Raw genomic sequence first — 17774 nt, 5'->3', positions numbered from 1 at the left:
ATGTGAGGATACACCATTTTCCTCCAAACCACGTGGACAGCAAACAGCTGGCTGCCAGCTCTGCTTTTACCGGGGGGAGCGGTGATGTGGAGGCTACCACAGGAAATCTGTATTCTTGTTGACAAAAGGATGATAGTTTTTATCCAGCTTTAATGAGCTAAGTGTCTCTTTGGTTTTTACACAATATGTGTCTGTCTGCACAGTGTTTCAGCTCCAGTGTGCGTCACTTGACCAAAAAGATCCAGCTGTTGTTAAACCGCTACGGTCTATCCGCAGAGGAATTTTACTGAATGTTTCCAGCGTCTCAGTAAGAAAGCTCAAAGATCCACTGCTCTAACTAACATCCTCCTCCTCTACACCCTCATTGTGACCAAAAATCAGAGAAAAAAAAAAGTAAGCATTGCAACACTAAGACTGTCGCTGTGGCAAGCAGTATTTTTTTATTTGCCGGACTGAAAGAGTAGAAAATCAAGAGTGAGGGGAACATCTGGCACAGATCAAGCGAAGAAACTGAAGAAAGGCTCTGTGTGGATTTTCTGGAATGAAATCTTCCAGAACAGCCTCACTTGAAATGACATTGCAAAATTATTTGAGAGTTTTGGGAGCACACAGTGAAAAACATGACTTCACTTTGGGGAAGGTACGCCCAGATGAGCATCATGAATGCTTGGCCAGCTGAGAGACTTTGTGCTTTGTACCATCACCAGCTGCTGCATTCATAAGTCCTGCATAACAGGCCATTATTTAGTAGGAAGCCTCCTTTTGCATCTGACCAATTATGTAAATTACTAAAGTATATACCGTATGGCAGTGGAAAGGAAAACTGCTTTTAATTATTCAGCCTGGATAACAGTTGGCCATAAACATTACAAGGCCTAACCATCAATTATGGAGGAAGGTTAGAGACCTGAGTGGCACCAGAGCTGCTTTGAGGAGACGGAGCGCTGAAGGTTTATCCTGTCAAAACAACAGATAAACCTGTTATATATACATGTAGAGGCCCATGTATTATGTTGAAAAGATACCAGCCTAAGTTTAACTGGGCTGAGTTTCACTTTTGTCTTTATACAGATATATATATATATGATGGTGCAGCGATTCAGTGTAACCTTTGAAGTGAGGAAGATTTGTCTATTCCTGTCACAGAGGTGGCAAAAAGGACCCAAACACAGGACTCACAGACAAAAACAAAGTAAATGAAAACTAAAATGTAATTAGGGTTGAAAATGAATGAATAAAAGTTGCAAAATCCACAGTGGCCCATACAATATATTGCCAAAAGTATTGACTCATCCATCCGAATCTTTGAATTCAGGTGTTCCAGTCACTTCTGTGGCCACAGGTGTATAAAGCAAACAAGTCCAGACAATGCTGATGAGTGTTCAGTGAGTCGACCTGGTCATGGGGCAATGCACAGGAGCATTTCTGTGGGTCAGCCTGAGCCAGGGAGCACTGAAGACCAGTTCAGAAGCTTGACCCAGAGGATGAGCTAGGTTGAAAAACCCTTCAGGCAGCAACCCACAGGCTGAGCAGAGCAAACAGACCTCTCTGGGGGGCAAAGACCTCTGGGGCTGGCCCTGTTTCCAGGCAGCATCATTTCTGTCAGGCCAGGCAGCTGCAAGGTTTGGTACTGAGTTACTGCTGCTCAGACGAGGCTTCGGCGCTGGACTGCCACAGCGACGAAGAGGAAAGTGGAATTTGCACAAAAAAATAATAGAGCAGGGATGTAAAACTAATTTTATATCGTGGGCCACATGCAGTCCGCTTTGATCTTATGTGGGTCAGACTCCAATTTCTGTCAGGGTAAAGTTTAAATACACATTTAATCTCTGCAAAATTTTAATATAAGACAAAGAAGTGCAACACCAATAGTATGTCTCAGTTTTTCTGCATCATAAAGAAATGGTAGTGTAGTAAATGAAAGGAAGCTGTCAGCACAGCTGACTGGGCTTACATTGTATGTAAATGTGCAAAATGACAGAAATCTATCATTAGATTACTTTTTGATTGTTGTGGATGACCACAAGGGGGCGCTGTATCTATAGGAAAAGCTGGAAAACGTGAAACTACAGCTAAAAGTCCATAATTTATGTCTCCCTTACATTTTCCAAAGCCATCCAGTGGGCTGGACTGGAGTCTTTGCAGGGCTGATTATGGCTCCAGGCCTTTTGTTGCTACCAGAGTATAAAAATAAATAGGAAGCAACAAACAGGATGCAAATACTAGAGACCACTGGGGAAGAGAAATAAATACAAACCAGTACTCCAAATGTGAACAGAACCAAGAGAAGAAAAGGATCCAAAGCTAAAGGCTAAAAATCCAAACGACTAAACTGAGAATACAAAACTCAAAACCCTGAGTCCAAGACACAGGACCATGACAACTCCTAGTTATTGTTAATGAATAAGCTTTGAGGTAAAAGGTTAAAGAATGCATCCAGGCTGCGTGGCTACTGAATTCATTCAAATGAATTCATCTTGACAGTGTCCACATTTTTGCACGTACAGTATGTCCAGTGTGCACAGTAAGCTACTGTTGATGTGTATCATGTGTTCGTGTGGGCTGAACGCACTGGAAACTGAGCTCGACTGACCACAAGCAAATCCTTCAAGTTGTTGCCATGTGGTGATTAAACCTGGTCTTCTTTTCCACATAACTGGCCGATTACAGTCATCAGCAGGTTCATCGCATGTCCTGAGTCTGCCTGCTGCACTCCAGAAGTCCTGTTCCTCTGAATCTACGAGGGTCGTGCGTATGAAACTGAAAATGCTGACATTAGAAAAGAACTTTTATGGGGACATGAAGATCAGAGCAGGCAAAGAATTTATCTGAAAGCTTTCTAGCCGGCCTGCAGAGGACTGAAATGTTGTCTGTGCTGACCACAAAGTTAGTTTAATTAAGTTGCCATGACGACTGCGACCTCCCCCAGTATCCTCTTTGCCCAGGGAACAGAGAAACCACAAGTTTGTAATCTTTCCCCCAAAGCCAAACCTTTCATTTACTTAAAATAATTTGTGTTTCCATTCCAGCCAGCTCACATTCCCAGGGTGTCAAATACTGCTGTTCTGGCTGTATCTCTGCTGTTTCTGAGACATGTATTTGTATCTACATGTATCTGTTTTGACATCTGTGCCATAACTCACCAGATTACGGCACTCCAATCTAATGACTCAGCTTCTCGTGTAAATGCGCTGGGTAGCTTTACGCATCATTTTTTCACATCAGGGAAAATTTTTCCATTTGTTGAACAAGGACAACTGTGACACACGACAGCATGTCGGCATTAGAAATTCCAATTGTACAGAAGATAAACGATAAACTTCTTGAAAACCAAATGCCAAGCAAAGCCTGCCTTGTGTTACAGTTGATGGAGATAAATATTCAGTCCAGCAACAACAGGCATCCGCATCCTTCAACATCAAAAGAGCCACTTTAGTTCCTCCTACCAAACAACGGGAGAAAAAGAGCAGCACACGCAGGTGACAGGGGACATGTAGCATGTATTACCCTAGTTCTAACCCATGGCAGGTTGCTGACCACTGAACTAGGACAACGCATAAAAGCAATACCTGGAATCAAGTTACAATAAGATTTTCAGAGTTCGAGAGTGGCTGTAGCTCAGAAGGTAGAGTATGTTGTCTGCTAATCAGAAGCATGTTGGTTTGAGGCCTGGCTGCTCCAGTCTGCAAACATAAGTTGCTCTCTGATGCATCCACCTGTGTGTAAATGTTAGATAGAAACCACTTATATAGAAAAGGCATTGCAAAATGAGGTAAGCTAAGTAAAGTGCTTTTCTACTCAGAGTAGAAACACATAAAACTACCAACAACTCTTACAATCTGGTCTCCTTTCAAATAAATTGGAGACAATAACTCTATGAATTACAGCTTCAGCAGCTTCCAGCATCAGGCAGATTTTACACTTAAGTTAAAAACCTTTCCACTTGTGCAGACGTTTATTTGCCTCTATTTGCATGTCCCAGTGTGCGTCAATTCATGATTCACATTTGGTTTGAAAAAAAAAAAACACTTCCAAAGAACACTTGGCTGTCTGATAGCTGTGATACACATGCAAAATAAGTACTTTGGTATATTTACATTGACTATAAATAGGTTGTGATCAGTTGCACCACTCAAAGTGTACTACAAGTTTATGAAAATGTTTCTAAAGTGCTTAGCCACATTTAGACTTACTATTCTTACAGTGTGGACACTGCTGTGTGTCATGACCACAGAAGCTTTGTTATAAATGTATGGCAGCAGTGGGGCTGAGAAGAGGAGAGGATGGATGTACTGAGAGGTGGGAAGGAGTGAGGTAGTACTAGTAAATCAACATAATCCCGCTGACAACAGGGGCGGATGAGTTGGATGACTGCGGTTGTAGAGACCACCCTGGATCTGGCAACCCAACAGACAGAGTCAGTGACCGAGAGGCCGGGCTACGGCTGTGTCGCTGACAGAATCTGACAGTGACCGAGCAGCTGTGGTGCCACAGAGGTTGGGTTTCTGTTGAGACAAACACTAATGCGCATAAAAGCCGGGGAGACGTAAACTAGGTCACACAAACAGGCAAAATAAGACACAAACAAATGCACAAAATAGCTCCAGGCAAATAGATTAGTGCAACTATACACTATGTCTATGACTCTTTCATTTATATGAAAAAACACAAGAGCCAATCGGGGCTTGGGAAGCAGCAGATGATATTTCACTGTAAGGAGGTAACTGAGATTTATGTTTCTCCACAAGGTGTCACAAGTACAGACATGGTACTTCTTAATTCTCAGTTAGATACAGGCTAAACTGTCTACATTACCTTCCATCCTTTAGTAGCATGTTCCCAAACATTTGGTCTGTTAGTTTGTCTCATTCAGGAATAATGCAGCGCTTGTACAGTTTAATCAGTTATGCCAGATTTGTAACTGTTTATTTTGGGTACAATGCTTTACACTTGTGCCATATTTGACTATTTCAGACATCAATAGCTCTAAAAAGTATTTTATAAACACATTATGAACTCAGGATTTTTCATAATTATTTTAACTTGAGGAGAAGTGTAGATTGAAGTGATGATATGTTGCCTGGAGTTTAAAATTACACAGAAACATTTAAAGCATTTTGGAATTTTCAGTGAAGTAATCACGAAGAAGGAAATCAGTCATGAAACCAAAAGCATTTTTGTGCCAGGCTGCTGAATGTCTATTACCTCCGCCAAGAAGGTTATGTTTTTGCTAGCATTTGTGTGCAGGCGTGTTATTCTTTCTGTCTGTAAACACAATAAAGTTATGAATAAATTCTGATAAAATTTTGTGAGGGTGTAGAGTCAGGTCATGTTAACAATTTTGCGTCATATACACCAAGGTCCTCAAAAACTGAAAAGAAAAGCATGATAACTTGGGAACTCTGAAACTCTAAAAGTGTGGTGTGTATTGTCAACATATTTAAAGTACTATAAGTATTTAAATATCCTGTCACACTTGACCTCTGACCTTTCCTTCACGGTCTAGATTGGAGATCAAAGTACCAATAATGCTAAAATTCAGTTCAATTCAATTTTATTTATATAGCGCCAAATCACAACAACAATCGCCTCAAAGCGCTTTATGACAATAATAAAATGACAATAAGTTTTCACACTAACATGAACATGCTGGCCTTGGATACTTTTCTCATTTGTATGAGTTTATGTGCGTTACAGTGATACTTCAAAACCATTCAGTAAAATGTGTTTCTGAATATTTATTTATGAAAAAAAACAAACTTGTGATCAAAAACCTTTTTCATTTATTATTTATTACTAAACGTTCAAATGAATTTTACTAAACAATGAAAGTAATGCTAAAAATGAATGAAAAAATGAAGTATAATAAAATGGGTTTCAACAAAGCAAACAAAAAAGCCTGCCTCAAGTGGTCATTTGAGGAACTGCACTCATGTTATTAGCTCCATGTTGTGATACTGTATGTTATCTTGTCTTGGAGTTTGCTGTGAATTCTGCAAGACTGATGTTACAGTTTATTTACTAGGAACTTTTGATGTTTCTTCTTCATTTCTGGTCATTTTCTGTATTGATGCCAAGATGGAAGTACAGCAACTCTACCATCTGCATAATAACCTTTCACCATTGCATCGCCGGACTTAACACCTGCCTTACCTTTAGGCCCGCAAAAGAGAAAACAAAGCCTCTCTGTTCACAGGCTTGGTCTTCACAACCATAGAAATACTGGATTACACACATGCAAACACGTTGTTTTGATAATCGGCTCATGCAGCTGTCTTTCACTTGTGTTTCCTCCCCTGTTTTCCTGTTCTCGTCTTGTTATCCTCTCCATTCCGTCATGTTTTCTGTTGTCCTCTGTCTCTTGCGTGCAAAGATTTCCATCAACACAAGTCTCCCTTGTAAGCAACAAGAAAACTGTTTTCTGTTCCCTCTTTAATCCGCACAGCCTGCTGAGCTGTTGCATTATTTATATGTTTGTCATTATTCTCCCATTGAGCCCCAGAGGCACACGCTTTCTCAAATATTGTTCATTTTTCCATGTGATTCTGGCAAGTGAAGAATACCAGGCGTGGTTACACAGATACTGATTGACTGTGGCATGGAGAGTTACAAAGGCTGAAAAGGTTGTGTACAATGTAGCAACGGGACAGCTAATTAATGCCATCTGCCCATTTGCATAGATCAGGCTGAGAGTGTATCCAGCTGCCACTCGTTAGTCTCCAAAAATTTAGTTTAAAGGCAAAAACAAACACACTTTCTCATAACTTCTGTGCTTATGAAATCGATTGTGCTCTATTTGAGAATAGGCCTAATATAGTAGTTTTAACCGTGTATTGGTTAAACAAGGTCTTCTGCCGCAATCACCTCTCAAAAGTCTGTGATTATCCGTGAACCACGACCTTACTTAAAGTGACTGCACATTATATCATCCGCTCCTTCCAGCCCACATCCCAGCCATCTCACATAGTTTGTTGTTACTTCACAATAATCAGCTGCAGATGTGAAATTCTCATGGCCTGGCCTCATCGCAGGGTTGTAATCTTAGAAAAACACAACCTTAAGAAAAGCCCTATGACATACAGTTTCCTTAATTCGCTAGCACGTAGGACTCACAGTTTTTACACCTGTTTTTCATTTCTACCCACACTAAAGGATGACATATGCACTAGGATTCGTCATGCTAACTCTGACGCAATACATCAAAGGGCTAACAATCATGTTTAACACAGTACAGGGTCTGTTATTAACCAACTAAATAATTGTGAAAATCACAGTACTAGAGCAGCATTCGAAGCTGAATCAGTTTATTATTAATGCACACATGAAAAAACACAGTTATGTATCGGTTCTGTTTAAGGTCTTCACGTAATGCGTGCAAAATGTAATCCAACAAATGCTATCGTATCAAATTCTTTCCTGTTTGAGTCAAATATTCCACACACAATTAGTTCAAATAGGACTATTTTAATGCCACTCAAACTTTTGATCTCACAGATTAACGTGAAATAACCGCAACCTCTTTCAAACGTGTTATGTGCTGGTGCCGTGTATTGTTTTACAATTATGTTGGTACACCACAGAATGAAAGGCAGTCAGTTCACAGCATTGTTGTGGTGGATGCATGAATTCCCTGGTGGTGATGCTACATAATAAAAAACAGTTGTCAGTAAGAGGTGCAGCATGCAAATGCACGACTCACACCTTGGAGAACTGGGTCAAAATCCCTTCTGGGGACGTAGTAATTAGGTGGAAGCAGTTTTTACTGTTGGGTTTGTAGAGGTTTGGGAAACAGAACCATTAAAATGTGGTCATGTGAGTAAACTCATTTCCACAGCGCAGGCATGGAAGTGTGGTTTTTTCATGTATTTCTGAGAAAACAAAACATTTTTAGCAGATACTGCACATACTTATGCAGCTAGCAGCTAGCTAGCCTATAGCAGCGGTCTCCAACCTTTTTTGCGCCACGGACCGGTTTATGCCCGACAATATTTTTCATGGACCGGCCTTTAAGGTGTCGCGGATAAATACAACAAAATAAACCTAGTACCGGTACTGAAAAAAAGAAGGTTTATTCATAACACACGTGAAAAGACCAAGGAAAACCAAGTAAACGATAAAATCGATAACAAAATAACGCTGAAAACCGATAAAAACCCTGAAAACTATACATTTCACACCTGAACCTCAACTCTCGCGGCCCAGTACCAAACGACTCATGGACCGGTACCAGTCCGAGGCCCGGGGGTTGGGGACCGCTGATTAAGAGGACCTGAGGGAAGCTCGGAAAGCTAAGCAGAAGTTATTTGGAGAGGAGAGTGACTGCTGTTGGTTGAAAAGAGAGGTAAAAAAAAACTTCAGTGGTGTGGAAACATTATGGGTTTGCGGAGTCAGACGTGGATCAAGTAGACATAGTGTCATAGGGTCCGAGGCCCGGGGGTTGGGGACCGCTGGCCTATAGTACTTTATCCTCTTGGCTGACTGGCCTCTTGGTTGCGTCACATGCTTTCATAATTTCTGAGCCTAATTTAATAAGGAGAAATGTGCTACAGGAATAGCTAACAAGGATTGACACATTATTTTTTCATCATCAACCTGTAACAGTGACAAACTGATTGATTAAAGACTAGGCTACCTAGCCTAAAGATCAAGCAGGTTTAGCTATCCAACAACTTTTTCCTACATATCCAGTCAGAGTCATGTATGGTCTGGAGCCTACCCAGTATATCATAGGCTGAGATGAAGGGCACAGCCTGGACACTGCATCTTTACCAGTCAATCACAGGACTAATTGAGAAAAAGAAAAGTTTTCATGCATAGATTTAGACTTAAACAGATTTAGACCTTGAGAGAGCCTTCACAGCCACAGAAAGACCACACCCAGCTGGATTCAAACCCAAGACCTTGATATGAGGCATTAGTGCTAACCACCACTCTGCCATGCTGCCCAAAGTTAAACACTTTGCCTTAATCTGTCAAAGACGCGTGACTCTTTCTTCAGCCTGCTGGTTGCTATCTTCTTTTTCCACAATGCTATGCTAACATAGCCGCTGATATCTCCAGCTTCACATTAAAAGCACAGATACTATATAAGAACGTTTGTGAGCTCCTATTAAAATTCTCTACAGGAAAGTCATTTAAAGACTAAAAGTTAAAGGCCCAGAAAATCAAAATGATAGATGTTAAAAAAATATTTAGTATAAGTTACTTTGGTGTAAGGGCCTCTTGCTTATGCCAAAGTAGCGAATGCTCTCTTAGTCAGATTAATACCCGATCAACTGAACCATCTCTTTCAATATATATGTTAAACAGTTATGAAAACATGTTGGGAAATAAAGCATTTATGTTATAGTATTGGGTCAGTTTGATGCACTTTTATGTTTCAGTGCCACATTATTTACCTAATTTACCATTAAAACAATTCTGAAAGTGACAAGTTGAATTGGATTTTCTTTTCCTGCACCATCACCTCGAGCCAGTACTGTTACCAAAGGCCATTGAAAGCATGCAGATGTAATTTGTAGGGCTTAATAAGTGGAACAAATTTATGGGGTCAGTCTGGAATTAAATCCTAACAGCCAGTGACTTACAATAGGTCACCTCCACCCCCTGCCTTTATCCTCCAGTCAGTGATATAAAGTGGGTACATTCAGAACCTTCATGGAAACAGTTAAGGAATCTAACAACATCCGCATGTATTCCAAAACTGTAAGTATTTTTCAGGCTTAAATAATGTCAGATATGCAGGTTATTGGCTTTGATTTGATTAATGAGATTAGATTAGAGCTTTATGTTAAATTCTCTTTCTGCCCCAATTATTCTGCATAGTTCAGAGAACATAGTGAGTTCTCTAATCACTATAATCACTGTTTACAAGATCTTGCCCCAGAAATGTTATTTCCTGGGTCAACATTGTGATAGGGTTATGACATTGTAAGGTAATGACGCAATATAGTTCCAAGTTCTCATGGAAGTGCTAAACACATAAAGTATTATAAATTCACACAAATTTAAACATTATGCCATACACAACTTTACACTGCTGACCAAAATAATAATAATAATAATAATAATAATAATAATAATAATAATAATAATAATAATAATCTCTCTTCATCAGAGGGCCAGAGATTGTTAGTTTTGTTGTTGTTGTACATTTGAAGGTGTAAACTCCAAAAATGGAAATGATTTGCTGACAGCATTTTGGCTGGAGTCCATTTAACAAGCACATCATTTATGTGAGAACTTATTGTCATATTAGCAACCAAGCTATCAAGCTAGCTGCAACCTAGATGGCCGTGTGTTAGCTTATCTGTATGTTATAAATATATAAATAAGTACATCATTTGAATAAATTGTGTGAACTAGTTAGAATGTAAACTTGCTATAATGTTAGAGCCAGGTTACTTGCTAGTGGGTTAGCCATTGGGAGCTAAAAGTCCATCCATTAAAAAAAAAGACTTCCATTTTCACCGTAGGAATTTCATATATAGGAAGATTTATAGTACTGCTAAAGTCTTAAGGCACATAGATGTAATGATTTTTTGGTATATAAACCAAAAATTCACTCAATAAGAATTTTTGCCACTGATTTTGTGACTTGCAGAGCTTCCAAAGCAATATGGTGCCTTTTGCAAGCTCAGGGCAAATAAGCTTAAGTTACATACAAAACTTTTTGCTTATTTTTATGTTTTAAAACACAATAAACATCTTAACTGTGGCAGATTCAAACCTTTTGATGATTTTTTAGGCACGTATCAAAGTTAAAGTTCAGTTTGCTCAGTGTGTTTGTTCAGAGTTACACTATACTGCATACAGGCTGTGGCTGAGAGCTTGATATAATATTGCTGCGCAAAACTAAACTGTGAAAATGTGTTGTTCTTCTTCTAAAACATAAAGAAGGTCAACTGGAAGACAAAGTTCTGAGCTACACAATGTGGTGTGCAAACAAAGCTCCACTAAAGTCCAAGATGACACTCATTACAGTACATTATTGGCCTTGAATAACATCTCATTTAGCCAACTTAGGCATCCACTATAATTTAAATGCAGAATATAGATTGCACTGGGTGAATTTGTTTAGCTTGAAAAATGCAAAATGTTGTAGCTGGTGGTGGGGTTTTTCTCTCGTTAGGCCATTGCCTGCTCTCATGCCGATGGAGGTCCATCATCAGGCATACTGATGATGAAGAAAGTTTTCTTGAAATCTATTCCTTATATAATTTCTTTGTGATAACCATTATGAGTCCTGAATGCTGCATTTTTCTCCACAACAGACATCAAAAGCTTCTGCTCTCAATCGACATTGTCGGTGGAAATTAAAAGCAATAAAGGATAAAGGCCTTCGAAAAAACATGGCTATAAGGTAAACAACACAGAGTCTAGTCCATCCAAAGATACAACAAAAGGGAATAAAAGAGGTCTTGTTAGTGTTTCTGAAGCTGCCAGAGTACATTGCTACTTTGACCTCATTACTGGGGGCTTACTAGTCACGGGGTTGATGAGGGGCAGAGCGGCACAGTTAAATGCCCAAGAATGCATACTCATTTACAATGCAGCAATGAGACAGACCCACGCAAACCCAGCTCGACCATTGCTCTGAAACCTCCAAAAACATGACTATATACAGCAAGGGCCTGAAACATTACTGAATAACATGCAAGGCTGTGAAAATAAGAGCAAATACAGTCTTTGTATTTCAGGTGACTTGTTCAGATAAACTTTCAAATTATAAAGTGGCTGTTTAACTCATCACAGAGTTTTTACTTGTGGAAAAATGCACAATGTTGGTGCATTAAGTCTGTAACCACATGTTATCATCAACATGATGGGAAAGACATCTCCTAACTGTGTCTCTGGAGTCACATTTGAAAACCTCGCATTACTCTATTCTTTGATGCCTTCCCAGTTTGGTTGGATGTTCCTGACATACAAGAGCCCAGTCTTATCATTTTTTCCATGGTAGCCATGGTGGGCCTTTTTGAATTGGCCTTATGCTTTCTGGTATTACATTAGCTGCAAAACTGTTTTTGTGGTTTTTCTTTTTTCACTTCTTTGAACCAATGGTCTGGAGGGCTTCCACCATGCATCCAAGCCTGCTTTGAACCATGAAGATGCAGAAGCCTGTTAGTGGAACTCTGCCTCTGCCCAAAACGCAAGAAAATACACTGTTGTTCATAAAACCCATTCTTTCCTTAAATCAAAAAATAAAAGTGTTGCGTCTTGTTCAGCGCTGCTTGTGTTTCAGCCTTCCTTACTTTGGCCATGTCCCTGGGTACTGAGCATCTTTGCTTCTGGAAGCTATTAGCTACTTCAAAAGACTGTTACAATTTTTGAGCTATCTGTGTCCATTATGTCCTCTTTTTGACCCATTTTGCCTGAAGTAAAGAAGCTGCCTAATAACAGTGCACACTTTGATATAAGATGTTCAGCATTCTAGGCCACATTACACAAATAAACATCACCAGAGAACGTTTAAATCCAACAAGTATTGCGGTTTATGTAGCTTGGAGTGAAAAAAATACGCATAGAAATAAAGATGAGGTCAAAATACTCACTTAATAGTTTTGCACAAAGTGTATATGCCACAAAAGCATTATGGCCCTGCCTTGCCTACTGTAATAACACAGAAATAGGTTATAGCCTCCATTAGCAACTTGGAGTTGGAATAGCCTTGAGATACCTGCAGCATCAGACTAGACAGTGTAAGCCACCTGCAACAGATCAGATGTTTCTGTACAAGTGCAGTCATACAGCGTATTTTTAAGATATTGCATCTAAGCAAATTTTTGCACCATTTCCTGACATTGCATTTCCCAGGAAATGGTCACAGTTGTATTTTCAGAGGATTACATTTTCCAGGATTAATCCATATTGTGTCCAACTTGAAAAGCTCAGAAAGTTTCCTGTGAATTTGTGAACTTCTTAAGCATATCAATCTTTTCGACTGAAGGTATTTCCTTCAGTGACACTCTCAGGAAAGACGTATTTTTAACTCCGTTGCTTGTAACACTCTAAGAATGGACAGAAAAAGATCATTGTTCTCTGCATCCGTTCATCCGACGCATGACATATTTCAGGATGTAAAGAAATGACAGCCTGCAGGGACCACTAGAGGTGCTTTTGACTTTTAATTTTACTTAAGTTTACTTAAGTAACATCATGTCCATTTGGTTTGTCTGATCTTTACAAAATCATAGAAAACTTCTTTGGTGGCAATTTTTTTTAAATCATAAATTGTTTCTTAATTCTTTTGCTTTGACAAGATTTTGACAGGATGTACAAGATGATGATGTTTTTCAGATGGCTTCTACTCAGCATGTCTCTGTTTTATGTAAAGGCTGAGAACATCGAGGTTACTCAGGCTGTTCAACAGATGTCAGAATCATGTGTGCAACATGACAGCCTCAAAGGTCAGCTGGAGCCACATGTGGATCTTGTGGAGTGAGTGCCAAATGGAATTGCCATCAAACCAGTCCTGAAGTGCTGGAGAACCTGGTTTTGCTTAGAGACCATAACACTCTGTATTTCTGTCAGACTAAAGGGTTGCAGTTAGAACAACAATATGGATCTCATGATATGCTTTCCCACCATTAAAAATGTAAAATTAGTATTACTGGCCTTCATCTTTTTCCAAGAAACAGTACTGGTAGAGTGCACACACATGCACACAAAGGTGCTCACTTGAAATGCAGTATGGCAAAAGGGAAAAGGGGGGGAAACATTACTGTAACCTAGATGTACTGTGATAATGTTTTGTGAAAACAGCTTCAAACCCTGGTGTAAACCTGGGGAGGCGGGGAAGGGGGAGAAAGAATTCCCGTGATGGTTGGTGGTCCTCTTACAGACAAAAATGGACCCACTGGGTTGTTTTTCCCCTGAAGCTCTACTGACAGAAGGTAGGATTCTCATATTTGAACGACTTTGGTTTGTTAAAATGAAAAGTAAATACATTATTTTAAAAAGCAGAAGTTTACACCGAATATTTCACTGAGAATATTTTACTTAATTTGCTGTGGCTAATTATTTCCCCACCCTCAGAAGTAGTAACACAAGCTTCTAACTTAAACTTTCTTACTTTCTTACATTTTTTAAGGATTTTTTCAACAAGTGGAACCGTTAAAGTACATAAATCATCTTCAGATTGTTTGATTTGATTTTAATCCAAGTTTATAATTAATGTTAGTTTAGAATTTTGATTGCTGCACCATTTATACCAATTTGGTATGTTTCTAAAGTCCCATCTAGTCTGAGATCAGGCTTAAGTATTGCTATAACTACCAGCTGGACTGACATAAAATATCCACCAATAAATGCTTGGCTGCTTTTAAAATGTTTGAACTAATGTTTTTTAGAGACCTCAGAGAATAAAATCCCAGACGCTTCATTTAGCAGCATTGTTTGGTCTAAATTTTAACCCTTTTGTCATCCAAATACCTGTTTTCCATTAAGTTATTGCTAATTAGCATGTTAGCATAGCGCACATAACATGATATTTACATGTTATCATTGTTCTAAGCATGTTAGCATTTAGCTAATAGCTGTGCGTACGAGTAATAGCTCGTTGCTTGCTGGTCTAAAGTCTTGTGTCTTCTGTATGCATACAAGACAGTAGTTCTTCTACAGTATTGGGTCCCTGGCACCACCTTCAGGATAATATCACACTGTGAAAGATGGTAAGGTACTGGGTATAAATACTCTGTCTTTGCCGAGTCTTGCAAAGAATTTAAATTTATTACTAACCTAATCTGACACAGGGGCCATTTAACCAGACAAAATATATTATATCTTGTATCTTATATCTTATATATTATATATATTCATTTCGGTCTAGCCAGAGTTTGGGCTGATTGTGAGCTGTTGTTACAGCTGACCTCTGGATTAGCTCACATGTTGTCTTGTCTCAGCAAGTTTAACATTAACTGCTTCATGTCTATCTGAATTGAATGGATTTTAAAAAGTCAATTTTCAAAAAGGTTTCGCATTCGTCCTTGGCTAACCTCATTTCTACCTGGTTCATTCTTTTTGGAAGTAGTCAATCAGTGATAGCTAGATGAGATTGAGAAAAACTACTAACCTCAGCATTGCAGGGCAGGAAGGGGCAGGTGAAATATGTGAAATAACAAATATAGACCCAAGATTTTCTTTGCTTATTTTCCCCTTTTGCCTCTTGGATGAGTCCCAGACTATGCATGAGCCCCTGAGCATGTGTCTTGAATGTCCATTACATAATCTGGCCAATGCAGAAAGTCACCCTTCAAACTGAACAGTAAACTCTTTAACTGTCTTTTAGTACAACTGAACTCCAGGGAAGACAAAACTGGATCCACTTGGACTCTCACTAAGAATGACATTTCTCCTCATTATTGAAAGCCGTTAATGTAAAAAATTCACACAAGCTGATGTCTTTAGTGAACTGAAGACCAAAACGGTTTTAAAAATGTCCATGTTTGCCCTCACACTGGATGCTTTAACATGAGCACAATTTTAAGAGCTGCAGGTCCTGGCACTTTGAGCAAGGTGCCATAGGAGCACATCATGGCATTCATCTTGATTCACCACCTGTTGGGACCCACTGGAACAGATTTCAACATAAGAAGCATTTTTTAAAAAAAAACCAAACACAAAAAAACTATATCAGATGCCTTGTGTTCAGATCCATCCAGTGTTTACTGAAAGCAACCTGTTTCTAATCAGAGAGAACTAAGAAATCCTCTGATATCAGCAGTGACAGCAGAAGGTCACTTGGCAGCCTTTGCTCTATCTGTCTGTCTTCTGTGTGTCTGATTTACAGCTTTTAGCTGGTGGCATTTGTGGAATGCTCCATTGAACATCGTAACTGTAGTCCTTTTCAGCAGCGTGAAACATCTTTGGTAGCGTTTCAGCATCAACAGAAGCTTTATGTATGAGTCCTCCTTTGTAAACAAAGAATCTTTTCTCTTTCATGGTTAGCACATAACTGCAACAATAAGACAGAGAACTGCAACCACAATTCTGCATAACTGGGAATATTATCCTACACTGCAACCAGCAGCTCAGTGTTTTCCATATGGCTGCTGGAGAGTTTCATGTTTACTACAGGCTCATCAACAATTCTGACTGCGGTTGGAGATCATTTGTTTGCCATTGGCCTGTTTCCCTTAGCAACGTGCCTCAAAACCTGCTGCTGCGCAGACCATTCAAAGGAGGCAACGCGAACAAAGAGCACAGGTGACAAGTCAGTCAAACAAAGTCACATGGTTATCTTTCCACCTCAGCAACTCACATCTGATGGAACACTTTAAACCTCCAAATAATGTATCCTCTCTTTCAGTGACAGCAAGTAAAAAAACACACAGACCTATTCACCTTCAGCACTTTGCATTTTACAAGGCTGTTAAAGGATGGAGTCACAGAGATAGCAGAAACTGTGGTCACGCTGAATGTTGATCTGGCCTTGTTTTTAATGGAGGGGACATGTGGACGGGTAACTCTGCCATTAGAGCAGAATGGTAATTGATTGTCCTTTGATCTCTTAAGTGCTTTGCTTTGTGTTTCTGTGCATGTGTGTGTATTAGAGAGATTGCTGGCATACAGGCCAAGCAATACTTCATGGAGAATGAGCAGGAAGTAGCGGCTTCACTTTTAAACACAGGCGCACCAGCGACAGATGGCATGCACTTTCACATTGATTCTGAAGAGAAAAGTAAATGTGCTGTTTGAAAAAGAACATTCAGAGTCAAGTCATACTGTAGAGCTTAACCAAGATACTGAGTTCAGCGCTAATGGGATGTTGCCTTCAGAATAAAGTCCAAAATGCATTGTTTATACTGTTGTGCTAAGAGTGACAATAAGTGACAGTATAACAGTGAAAACAAATACAAAAGAAAATAGAAGTCAAGAAATAAATATTTTTTGTTTGTTGCTTATTTATTTCATGTACAAAATACATTTACTACACAAGGGAAAAGATGCTTTGTACCAGATTTAGCTAGTAGCTAAATTCCACCTGTAGTCTCTGGATATGACCCCCATGTGAGATACGGTTTAAATCTATTAACAGAGACACACGTACACACAAGTACACAGACACAACTAATTGAAAAAAAATACAAATATGAAAATTTGTATCTTATATATAGAAAATTATATTCAAATTCAGCTTATTGCATAGCAGAAAGCAGTTATCAGAATTAAATGAATGCCCACAAAACTACTAAACCACTAAAAACCTTTTTTTCACGTTCCGAGACGTTTTCAAATTACTTGAAAACATATTTCAGGCAATAATTGCTTTAATTGCTGCGTAAAAGCGGTGCTACAGTCTGCCTTTTATGGTTCCTATCAACAAAATATTTGAGTAAAATACCTAAACGCTAATCAAATCGCGATAATGTTCAGAAGAAGAACTGTTGTAGAAGAACTGAAATATGAAAGCAAACAGACGCTTTGTTATAAGTGTATGTTTGGTTGGCCAGTGTTGGCTTTTCCTAGTTTCAACTATTTCAATTAAGCTTTTATTTTGAAAATCTCCTGCCGGCAGCTCTCCTTGTAGATGCAGTGGGCTTGAAGAGAAGGCGTTTACAGAGGGCGGCGGATTTATGCGTGTGAGTGACAGTCTGTGCGCGTGCTTGTGAGCGTGAGCGTGTGTGTCTCCGGGATATTAACAGAGTTTGCATTTGGTGGTGCTCTCACAGCCCTTTAGGAACAAGCTCTTCCACCCGGGACAGCGTCGGTAAGTGAATGCGACTGAGTGTTTGTGCTTGTAAACTGAGCTCGTGCGGCTTTCTAGCTCGACG

The sequence above is a fragment of the Neolamprologus brichardi genome, chromosome 9 (assembly GCF_056152115.1).
Source record: "Neolamprologus brichardi isolate AB-2024 chromosome 9, ASM5615211v1, whole genome shotgun sequence".
Lineage (NCBI taxonomy): Eukaryota > Metazoa > Chordata > Actinopteri > Cichliformes > Cichlidae > Neolamprologus > Neolamprologus brichardi.
Note: the sequence above shows the minus strand (reverse complement) of the source record.